General features: G+C 36.9%; 1 protein-coding gene across 3 annotated transcripts in view; it reads left to right on the top strand.

The window, feature by feature from the left end:
- The first annotated feature begins 9867 nt into the window (after positions 1–9867).
- LOC136032972 (FMR1-interacting protein NUFIP1-like) overlaps positions 9868–12434 on the top strand; it is a 34776-nt gene continuing 32209 nt past the window's right edge. Inside the window, exon 1 of one of the 3 annotated variants that reach the window (XM_065713474.1) lies at positions 9868–10069. The gene's annotated coding sequence lies outside the window, so the exon portion shown is untranslated. The remainder of the gene's footprint in view (positions 10070–12434) is intronic. The other 2 variants (XM_065713476.1, XM_065713475.1) reach the window with 2 other exon arrangements.

Raw genomic sequence — 12434 nt, 5'->3', positions numbered from 1 at the left:
ATTTTGTGCTTTCTCTTTGTTTGAAACAGCTTAATTTTTTTGCTTCAAGAATAACAGAACAAGAAGTCAATGATCATTGTATTTAGCAGTTATCATACAATTAAAGCTCTATGATCACTGAGTAGGGTGAAGATCTACATCCTTAATAATAATCATCTAAAAGCTGCTGATCACAAATAATTTTTTTTTAAACTGAGATATTCTTAGCCACTTACACTGGAAGTTTTTTTGTCACACATTTTTGAAATTTGAAATCTCTCTGGAAACAGATCTTTCTTCCTTATGCTTTGGGGTGTGTTCCAGCTGACGGTTTTTCAGTAACTGCAGTAACTGCGCGGTAACTGCCCATTTCTAACTGTGGTAGAGCCAGTGGGAACGGCACAGTAAGCTGACTAGCAGTAGCGTCATTTTCGAATTAAATGCATGTGTTTAAATTTAAGGGACAGTTTAATGCTGATTAGTATAATTTTTTTTATTCCTTCGGTTTCAGAGCATTTAGAGAGGTTCTGAGCCAACCATGGGCATTTGGCTGTCACAAATGATTTTGCTCAAATGAACTGGTGAAAAATAAATAGATCATATACTTTTTCTCTTTTTTTATTATTTGAAGACTAGAATATCACATAACTAAACATTCAAATAGCTTGATTGTATCTTAAGCATATACAATCCCTGATGGAGTTTTGTTGATACCTGTCTTAAATTGATTTGTCTAAATAAAATGGGCCTATGTCATTTACAGGATAGCAGTGGGACAACTATAGCAAGTTTTTTTTTCAATATTCTACTTTTTAAAAATAATTATTGTTCTCTGGTCAAATTTGTGTTCCTTGCTAAGTGGTAGGCACTCTGGGCTGGAATGCTTTGTCCAAGGGGTACAGGTTTAATTCCTGGCATTGTCAGTTTATTTTGTTTTGGATAGGGGTTGGTGATATGACTAACCTCAGCTAAAATTGGCCTAACTTTAAATGAGTACAGATGGAAATCTAGGGACAGTAAGAAGGAAGGGCATGCAAGAGCATAGGCTGGCTGGTCCCTAGCTTCCTATTGCACTACCTGGCTAAAGGACCACCAGGTCCTTTACTGGCCTACTGACTTAGCCATAGAAACTTTCTTTCAAACCCATTAAATATGAGTAAAAATGAAGAATACCAGTATGATGGTCCTTCTTTTTCCCTGAAATGTGGATGTATGGACAAGAGTGTGGGTCATGAGAGATAGCTTGTGAATGTAATTGGAGTGAATGTTCTGCAAGATTAAAAAAATTTATGACTGTTGCTCAGGTTGGCAACTGAGCACAGAAGTATAATTTTGGTATTTGTTTTTCTTTGTGACTATCATGCTTATTTAATGTCCAGTATTTTAAAGTTAATCTTCTTTAATTTGTCTTTAATTGCCATGGCCCTAGGGCTTAAATACAATAAAACCTACTTATATCCATTGATTTTCTTTAAATAGATAGTAGCTCTATGTTTCCTAGCTTCAGTAAATTTAAATGTAATTGTGAGACCAGGGATTACAAAGTAGGTGAAAACTTGCAAATGAACCTCTGGTATCAATAAAAATTTGTAAGAAATGGATATCAATTTAAAGATTAAAAAAACTGTTAGAAAACAAAGAAGACAAATGAATAAACAAAAGTACCCCTTTACAACCATTTAATGAATTGTCACAAATATAGGTCACCCTTAAGATTGAAATGAACAAAGCTTCAATTATGAATCAATTTTCCTTTAAACAGACTGAAGGGGCAAACCTCCAAGCTTTGACAAATTCAATCTCACTTTTGGGCATTCTCACCTTTCCTTTTCAAAGGAAACTTTCTTTGGATGTTTCCCATCCAACTAAAAACAACACGGACAGCATCAGGTACAAGTGACCTTCTACTTAGCCTAAATACCAAAGGGAAAAGCATGCATCTCTATACTATAATTTACCTCCAACCTGCCTAATGTGCAAATATATAGCCAAAATTATGTAGTTCCAATGTACTCTGTCACCTGTTACCTTTTCCCCCATTCTTGCTTTGTTTACAGTTGCTTCAATTAACAGGGAGTTAGAGGTAGAGGGATAGATTTGCAGAATCAATGGGAAACATGTAACTTCAGCTATAAATATTTTGAAGGTCATCAAAGATCAAGGCCTTCTAGAGCAAGAATGAGTAGAGATGTGTACTTTGAAATACCTTCCCAGGACATACTTTAGCCTGTAGACCCATCCCTGAAAGTTTCATTTTCCTAACCTAACCCATTTCAGTGATAGCAAGAAGTAAATCAACTAGAATTTTACTGGATAAAATTACCATCCTTTGGAATAGACTCTGAATAGTCTACCCTAGCCTACTTCTTCAATAGGATTAAAGACAGTCTCAGAATAATGATTTGGCAGCCCATAAATCCTCAACTTATCTCTAATACTTCACCTAGGCCTGTTTACAGAGCCTAAAAGGAGTTAATGCTTAAAATGCTACCATGTGGCAATTTAATGGAGCCTCAATGTTACCTGGAAGAAGTCAATCCTTAGAATGATTCCAAATGGCAATTTAAGGTAATAATTATGCCTGGATATGCCAGAAAACATGGAAATCTTTAAATTAAATAATAAGTTTTTCATTGGTTTAACCTACTTGCTAATAGATAGCTTACTACTCAGGGTGTCCTTTAATGTTGATCCCAAAATATGGTGATTTACTAACCTGGCTCAGATCCCTCTTTCTTTTGCAAAATCACTGTCCCACCTTCTTCCAAGCAAATAACTTCATATTCCATTACTTCATTCTTGTCCATATTTATTTTTTGTTGAATGAGATTTTTGTTGAAGAAGGGGAATTATGTACTTACTGCGCTAACCATTCTTTTGAGCACGGTAAGAAAATCACTTACTGCGGTTACTGCCGGCAGTAACTATTCTCGTTCCCTGTGGGTTGGGCAGTAACCATTTTCCCGCTAGGAACGGAAATAGTAACCATTCGGTTAATACAGTAAGTCCCTGGAACACACCCTTGGATATGGATCGCCACTATCTTTCTTTAGTTTCTTCTGAAAAACCTCAGATAAATGCTGTAATTTCGTAGAATTTTTTCCGTGGGGTTTTTGACGTCATAACCCTGATAATTACAAATGAAATTCTAGTCCGGACTGAGAATTCTTCGAAGAATTCCAGACGGATGCGAAATTAATTCTGCATACTTGAGATTTCGGACATGCTCTTTTTTCCAAATAAAAAAAGTTTTCTTTTTCTGGCCTTTCGCTGTCTGTTCTGGTGCAATGATAGAACAGTCTTTTGTGAAACAAAAATCGTCATACACTTCCCCTCCCCAAAAATAAAAACTGATTATGTCTATTAGAGATTGTCCATTATTATATGATAAACGACAGGAGGACCATTCAAAGAAATATATAATTCTTAAGACCTTGGACAAAGTTTCCTGGGAAAATTAAAAACAGCGCAATAGCGCTGCCTAAGTGAAAAGTAGTGTAGGAACAATGTATTGCTTTTTTTTATTTTGCTCTCTTTGAGCCAAGGGACTTCGTGCAGAATGAGTTTTCATAGAAAATTCAAAAGGGGCTCATTGAGCTGGAACTTAAAAGGGCTAGTACCCTTTTTATAGTAGAAAGTGATTGGAGGGCAACAACCCCCCCCCCACCCATACCCGTCATTTCCCCAAAAACACCAAATCAGGATTTTGAGACAGCCATTATGTTGATTGTAGTTGAAAGGTCCGGAAATTATGCCTTTGAGAACGACAATTTTGAGACAGCCATTTGTCCAGAACTGTCCAAAGATCGTAGGCAGCACAATAACAGTACCAAAGTAAAGAGCGATATGGGCACAATGGTTTCTTTCTTTATTTATTTTTATTTGAGGGGGTTGTTTTCATATACCAGGGAACTTCATATGGAAAGAGGTTTCTTAGAAGTGTCGAAAGGGGCTAAGTCAATTAGAAATTGAAAGCTCTAGTGCCTTTTTTAATATTCGAAAGAGATTGGGCGGAAAGCAGCCCCCTTTTCACGTCCATCATTTCCTCAAACACGTCAAATCCAAATTCTGAGATCTGCAAATTATGTCTCTAAGAATGAAAACCCACTCAGAGCCCTCAGGGCGAGAGTTGTAAGTTATGACTCAGGACATAAAAGGCTCTTATGGAAAGGATGGTTGCATAACAATTTGAAGGGGGTACATCGGATTTCAAATCCAAAGTTCTAGTGCCCTTTTTAAGAGTTGAAGGGATTGGCAAGCAGTTACTCCCCTCTGGCCTCGTTGCATTTTCCCCAAATGCATCCGACAACAATTTTCAGATAGCAATCTGTTCAAAAAACTAAAAATCACATAACAAGGTCTTTGGGGTTGACACAACCCCCCTAGAGTATGGGGGCAAGAGTTGTAAGTTGTGACTCAGAGGGAATATAAGGCTTTCAGTTCTAGTTAAGTTAAGCTCTTGTTTCTTTTCAAAAGTAAAATGATAATGGAGTGAGACTCGCCCCCTAACTGACAATTTTTTCCCAAACGCATCCCATCTAAATTGTAAGATAGACATTATGTTCACAGTAATCTAAAGAGCATGTTGCAATTTCTTCAGGATGAATGTTACACCCTCTCCCTGAGCCCATGAGCAAGGGTTGTAAATTATACTCTGAGGCATATAATTTTTCATTGAACGGATGGTCGTATAAACTTTGGATCGGATGTAATTCATTTGAATGGAAGTATGAATTTCTATTGCCCGTTTTAAGAAACAAAAGTGAATGGAGAGCAGCCTATCCCCCCCCCCCAAAAAAAAAACATTCAATCAAAATTTTAAGAGTTTTTTTTGTTCCAGGAGTTATTAAGTTATTCTTTTAAAAATTTGAACAGAGTAATTGGGTTCCAGTAATTATTTGTTTGGGGATGTCAACCCCCCCTCCCTTAGTGCTAAGGTAAAGGGCTGTAATTTAGGCAATTTATTCCTGTTGACATACATTATTGGCTATGTTACTAAGAGAAGTATGCATGTTTGAAATTTTCTTTCCAAAAAGACAAAGAGCATCCAGGAGAGCGGTTAAAAGAATGTTGAGGGGAGTTTTGTATTAAATCAATGTGCATTTGTATTGTTAAAAAGGCATAACTCAGGAACAACTGAGGAAATTAATTTGGAACTTTCAAAAGATGGTAAGGGATATGATCAAAAACATATAATTTGCTTGGTATTAATACTACTACAACTACAACAACTACTACATTTGAACTAAATCAAAAGACGCTAGTTGTATGTACATTGTCAAAAAAGTCTATCTCCAATAATAGTTTAGAAATTAAATTGAAACTATGAGAGAATACTCAAAGAGGAAATTTCATCTGACTACAATCAATATACGCATGCTACTGCTAATACTACTATCACTACTAACTTACACTAAAAAATATAACAATCATAACTTAGATAGTCTCTCTATACAAAAACGCATGCTGAATCCCATAATACCTCAAAACTTACTGCGCACTATGGCTCTCCCTCCACTTCTCGTTACAACCACGGCCCCTACCTTCAATATCATCCTAGAAGTCCCCACCATTTCATCCAGAGGGCAAATCATTTCAATCTCTACTTAAAAAATACTTAATCACTAGTAAATTCTCTTATTCATTTAAATCCTTTATGCAATTTAAACTATTTCAAAACAAGATTTTTTTTTATTATCTTTGCGAAAGAACCAATGAATCTCCTACCTCTCAGTTCAAATGGAAGGGTATTGTGAGCCTTAGCGCAGACGATGTCCCGCGAAAAACACGACCTCAATGTTGGCGTAAGTCGAATATGGATCTTTGCAGATAGTCTTATAATTTGAAGATGTTGTCCCACTACCAAACGGAATAGATTCCTAAAAGGTGGCGGAAGCGCGCCAAAGAAGAATTTGAAAGCAAAACCAAGCAGAAAAGCTCAAACAGTGATTTCAACGAGGAATAGTTTTCTGTGTGTTTGATGATCTTTAAGGCACTCTTGTGTATGGAATCCAGTTTTTTTTAGGGTGGGATTTAAACGTTGAATGATATATATTTGTGCAATACTGTAGATGGGGTTTGATGAGTGTATTTTAGAGAAGGGTAAGGGTTTAACGTGGGAATATGTGCTTCAGTTTCTTCATGATGCATAGATTCCTTGAAAGCTTTAGTTCTACAGCATGGATGTGGGGAAGGAAATAAAGGTTTTCATCCACTTTTACTCCTAAGTATTTTGTACATCCGTTCAAAGGTCGTTGAACCTTTCCACGAGTCAAAATTCTTGTTATTTTTGAGTGAAGGGTTTCTACCCTAGAAAATAATAGGATGCAAGATTTTTTGACATTGATGACTAGTTTGATGGCATACATCCAAAGATAGGTATCTTCTATGATGTTTTCAAACTTCCGCTGGAGTGAAGGCATGTCGAGCCCACAACAGATCAATGTAATGTTGTCGAAGTGAGCTATAAGTTCATTAAACATGTGAAAAGAGATTAAACATGTGAGGTTAGAGAATGCATCCTTGCAAAACACCAGCAGAATTTCGGAATACGTCGGTCGTTCCCTCTACTGTCTGTACTTTGCTTCCGAACCACTCATGTATGTTACAAATGAGTGATACGATTTTTGACAGGATACCGCAATGCAGTGGCTTCTGAACCACTCATACGCAAATATATGCCAAAGGACTTCTTTCAAATTAAGTCAAAAGCTTGCTTGAAGTTAATAAAGAGTTCATAAAGGTCCTGACCGTATTCAAGGTATTTTTTCCATTTCTTGACGGATGACAAAATCAGATCTATCGTTCCGCGGTTCGCTCGAAAACCTGCCAGATACTCAGGGATCATGTGACTGGTTAATGCTTTTATTCTGTCCAGTAGTATCTTGCTCAACCCTTTCGCAGGTTTGCTTGTCAGGCTGATTGGACGGTAATTGTCACATTTGGCTTTTGACCCTTTTTTTATGTGGTGGATCTATTTTAGCAGAACACCGAGTTTTCGGGGAATATTCCTTGTGACAGACAGTTTTGGCAATCCTGTGATTGAGGTCTTTACAACTTCTGAGTCGACTTTCAGGAGCTTTGCTTGCAATCCATCTAGTCCAGGTGATTTATTTGGTTTGAGTGACTTCAAGGGAGCTTCAATCTCGCTTCTGGCGGTGGCGAGCTTGTTTCTGATGGGGAGATTGTTAAATTCCTAAGAACGGTAGGGTCAGGACTGATTTGGGGATTCAACTTTTCTTGAAAATAATGCTCCCACCTCTTTCTTATTCTTGGTGCGTCGCTGATGGGAGTCTCGTACTTATGCAGAAACATATTCGTAAGTGTAGTTTGGCGCCTCGAGAGCTCTCGTAGTCTTCTGTTCACAGCATGGGTATTGTCTCTTTGAAATTCATGCTCTCATTGGTCCTAATTGTTATGAATGGACGCGGTTAAAACGCGTTTGATTTTCTTTTCCTTTAGCCGATTATGATGCTTCTAAGTGTCTCTTTTTTCTGGGTCTTGCCTATTAGTGACAGCACGCTTGTCTTTACACAACTGAATGATCTCATCGGTGATCCATGGCTGTTCGGAGCCGTTAGCCTTTCCAAAAAAAGGTAAAAAAAAGGTAAAGGATACGGCATTAGACTTTACAGTCCGTACCGGCGGTGCTGATCTCCGTTTCTTGGCCCTTCAGCCAGGAAGTGCAATGGGGGGTTGGGGGCCAGCCATCCTGTGCTTTCGCACACCCTTCCTGTTCACCTTCCCCAGATTTCTCCAGGTACCCATTTAGAGCTGGGTCGACTCTGGCTAAGCTTACAGAGTCTCGCCACTGACCCCCGTCCCAAACTGAAGAATTGGGTACACCGGGATTCGAACCCGCGTCCTCTCAGACAAGGGATCCCGAATCCAGCGCACCAACCCACTCGGCCAGGACGGCCCTTCCAAGGACTGTCCCAGTTGTCTGTATGAAGATCTCGGTGCTCTTGTCGACTATGATGTCTACGTTTATTTCATTTAGACTCATTGAAGAATTCTCTAAGACAATTTTGAGAGCCAAATCAAGATCCATCTGGTAGCGGTTGCGAGTTGACTCGTCTTTCAGAATCTCGGGACTTTTTTCTGGAGTTTTGTTGCCAACTTCAGACGGAGGTGGAAAAATGCCGTTACCAGTGTGTGACCGCTGTCAAAGTCACCTCCTGCAAGAAAGATTGTGTTAAGTGTGCTAGTTTTCCAGTATTTTGGGGCGAGTTCATAATCGATGCAATTTTTAGTAGTTCCATCCGGCGATCTCCACGTGACTATTCGTCACTTTCAGTGTTTTAAAAAAGTGATGGCGAATACTAACTTGTTGTCACAGCAATATTCTAGAAGTCGTTCGCCCCTTCTGTTTCTGGTGCCGTATCCAAATTTTTCCATGATGTCTTTATTACCGACGGAATTTGCGCCCACTACTGCATTAAAGTCTTCAATGACAAGAATTAGGTCTTTTTGGAATGGAGTTTGGAGTTGGCTGTAAAATTTTTTCTGAGTCTTCGTCACTACAAGAGGAATCCGGCGGATAAACCTCCGTGTCTTTAGCAGGGGCCGTTGACTCGTGTACGAGTTCTTCCAAACCTTGACGTTGTTCTCCTATAAAGAGCCTTTCTATTTGGTGTCCTGCTTGGCCAATACAAATTTCTCATTGATGAAAGGAGGCTTGGCTTCTGCCAGGACATGTCCACACGCCGGTAGGCCCTCCTTCCTCCTTCAGGGGTCTCCTTCCTCCTGTGGAAAAATTTACATCCCCCATCCATGAGTGTCTCAGTTTCATTTTATGAACCCCCGAAGGCTTGGTCCCCCCTGTTCAATTCCTCCTTATTAAACATTCAGAGGTATTGTTTATATATAAAGGATTTTCCCCTATCTGCCACCTACGGACACGTCTGGTGCCTAGGGGGATGCTAAATTCCCAAGGCTGTACTGAGGAGCCAGGTTTAAGTGCACAGGGGAAAAAATGGGGTCTCAAATGGACAAAGGAAAATTTCTCGATTCTTTTTGCATATTAAAGGTGTTTAAAAAATCCCTGTATGTTTTGCCAAAATAAAAATGTGTTTGAAAATTTAGGTGGATAATTGCAACATCTGGTCGGTATCTTGTGTTAAACATAATAAAGGAACAAGTTACTCACATTGATACAACAAGTGGAAGAGTCTATAGGCTACTAAGGTAAATGTATCACAGTTCATATAATTGACTTACCGATAAAGTGAACATACCACTCAATTCCTTTTTTATGCCCTTTACGAATATAATAATCGCTTCTATCGAAAACTAAAATTTCAGCACTTTTTTGAGCTCTTAAAAATGACCAAAATATGGGGTATAGAAAAGACTTAAAACACTGGCTTCAAACTTTGAACATGTCACTCAATGCTTTTTTTATGGTCTTTACACATATAATTATCATTTGTATTGCAAATTCAAATTTAATTGCTTTTTGAGCTCTTAAATACGACGAATTTTCAATTTTAACACGAGTTATCAGTCGTTTCCAACAAAATAATTCTACGTTTTCTCAGCGTCGTTTTCAGCAAAATAATACTACGTTTTCTCAGTGCCAGAATTATTTATGGTCAGGTTAGGTCAGAAAGTACTTAAATTTGAATTTGCGATGGAAGCAATTACCATATTCATAAAGAGCCTAAAAAGGCATTGAGTGGTATGTTCACTTCATTGGTAAGTCAATTATATGAATTGTGATACATTTACCGCTACTAGAACCGGTGATTTTAAACTGCAAAACCAATTGGTTTATCAAAACTGCTATTGTAGTGATTTTATTGCTAATTCAGCACTTTTTTCAAGAATCCAGTGATTTCGTACTGATTTCATTATTTCTTTTCCAAGAATATAGTGATTTATTTTTCCACCTAACCGCAACTCCGCTATGGCCGCACAATTTATGGTCTAGTTTAAATATATGAAACGTGCTTGATTGAGCCATAAAGAGTACACAGAGGATCTTTCGCAATTCACTGAGCCATAAAGAGTATTTGACGCTTTAATAATATAAAAAGCTTGGCTTCATCAAGATACTAGTTCAAAAATAGTTTACTTCAAGTAATTGCAGGTTACATTTTTTGTTACTTGTGGTATTTCACAGGGACACCCTACCTTATCTATAATTATGGCTTGTATACAGACTTACAAAATTCTACCAAATCTAATCAAGAAAAAAGTCAATTCTGAAATCACCTGCAGTAAAATTCTAGTTTGGATACTTTTGCTATCTTGAAAAGGGGATAGGTTAGGACAATAGAACTTTAGGGAATGGGTATACAGGCTAAAACATGTCCCTGGAAGATATTTTGAAGTACTTACCTCTACTCCTTCTCCTTTTAGAGGCACCTGACCTATATGACCTTTAAAAATTCTGTGTCATAAAAGTGAAACATTGCAGAATAGATCTTCTACCTAATTGAAGTACAAGACAAATATTTTCAGCTTCACAAGTTTGCTCAGTTCCAATTCATAAGGTTTCAAAGATCTGCAAATGTATTTCCCAAATATAGGGGGAAAAAACACTGATCTAGCCTAAAAATCTACTCAAATAATAGAAATTACATTTTAGGGAATTAGAACCAGAGAAAGGAAATGCCAGTCAATGTTGGTATTACATGAACAATTGTTTTGGGTCATGAAATGATTGTTAATATGAACAAAACTCACCATTATGGAGTTATTCTGGCCCAAATATTCTTGTATTTGTGTATACAGAATTGCAACCATTTCCATTTTTGTTGATTAGATATTTGAAATCATGAATCCATAATAGTTTGGAAACAAACTTGGGCTATATATTTGCACATTAGGGGGGTGGAGGTAAAGCATGGCATATATTAAATATGTAAACTAACCATTGCTGTATTTAATATATGCTATGCTTTACCTCCCCACCTAATATGCAAATATATAATAACTCCATAATGGTGAGTTTGCAGTAGTTTTGCAAGAGAGGAAAGATGGCAAGTTTCTAAGATTTGGAAACCAGAAGAGGGCTAACCTAAAAGATTGGCAAAATCTACTCTGAGTAAATATTTAGTCCTTGATTCACTGCTGAAAGTTTCATTTTTCCTAGCCTAAGCCCTATCCAAGATAACAAAAAGTAGCTAAATTAGAATTTGAGGTGTAAATGTAGGCTATTACCATAGAGAATCTTTATCTTCACTTCTTTTGTTGTATTGTTGTTGTTGTTGTTGATTATTAACATCTCCTTTAGAATTCAGCTTCTGTTGAGACAATCTTCCTTGTTCCACACTTTTCTCTTTGTTTCTTGATGCAGTAATCTGAAACAAACTTTGTAATCTCTTTTCTCTCAGTCCTCTTTCTTTCTTTTTTTTATTTTTTTTTTAACAATAATACACAAATAACACAAAACAAGCAAATAATTCCTTTCCATCCTCTTCAATATTTATTCCTTAATACTAGAACATATAAAAAAATATAATCCTTCCCATTTTATATATATATATATATATATATATATATATATATATATATATATATATATATATATATATATACATTTACACATACATATATATATATACATATACATATATATACATACAATCAAAATAATGTATAATCCTAGCTAAAATCATCCATTCTGCCACTTAATTTCACAAATTTCAAAAACATCATTATCATTTTTAGTCTTATAACATCATCATTGATCCCTATCCCAAGCATAAGACTAACATTGAGACTGCCTAGCTTTTCTCTTTGGCATATAATTCTCATATCCTTTCTAAGTCTCTCATAAAAAGGACACTCAATTAGATAGTGATGTACAGTCTCATTTTACAAATTACAAGCTTCACAAGCAGGGCTATCAATTTTCCCAATCCTAAATAGTCTAGCATTAGTACTTACATGACCTGAAACAGAATAACAAATTACAATTTCTCTTTTTCAACTTACTATAAATTTTATTATCAAAGTGGTTATGTTTTTTCTGGGCTACAAGCTGATCATGGATCAAATCCTTCAAAAGTCCAAATCTTCTTTTTCTCAATCCTCCTCTGATTGCTCTCAATTCCTTATATTCATTTCCCTCTACACAGTCAAGGGGTTGTGCTGCTGCTATTTTTGCATGTTTATCAGCCATTTTGTTGCCTTGTATACCTACATGTGCTGGTGTCCATACAAGCTGCATTTCGTATCCATTTTGGAGCAATTGGAGAAGTGTGTTGTAACAAAAGCTGACTTCTTGGTTTTGGTTTGAAGTAAAATTTTGTAAGCTCAGTATAGCAGCTTTTGAGTCACTACAAATAGCGAATTTTCTTTCTTCTTTGTCCTTTATTGTGGCCTTTTGGATTAAATCAAGCACTATCTCTATTGCTTCAATTTCTGCTTCAAAGACTGTTGAGTATTGTCCTAGAGATCTGGATGCCACTAAGTTCTTTTGAGGAACAAAAGCTGCAGCTCCCACT

Source organism: Artemia franciscana, chromosome 11 (genome assembly GCF_032884065.1).
Source record: "Artemia franciscana chromosome 11, ASM3288406v1, whole genome shotgun sequence".
Lineage (NCBI taxonomy): Eukaryota > Metazoa > Arthropoda > Branchiopoda > Anostraca > Artemiidae > Artemia > Artemia franciscana.
Note: the sequence above shows the minus strand (reverse complement) of the source record. Positions and strands in the feature narration are given on the sequence as shown.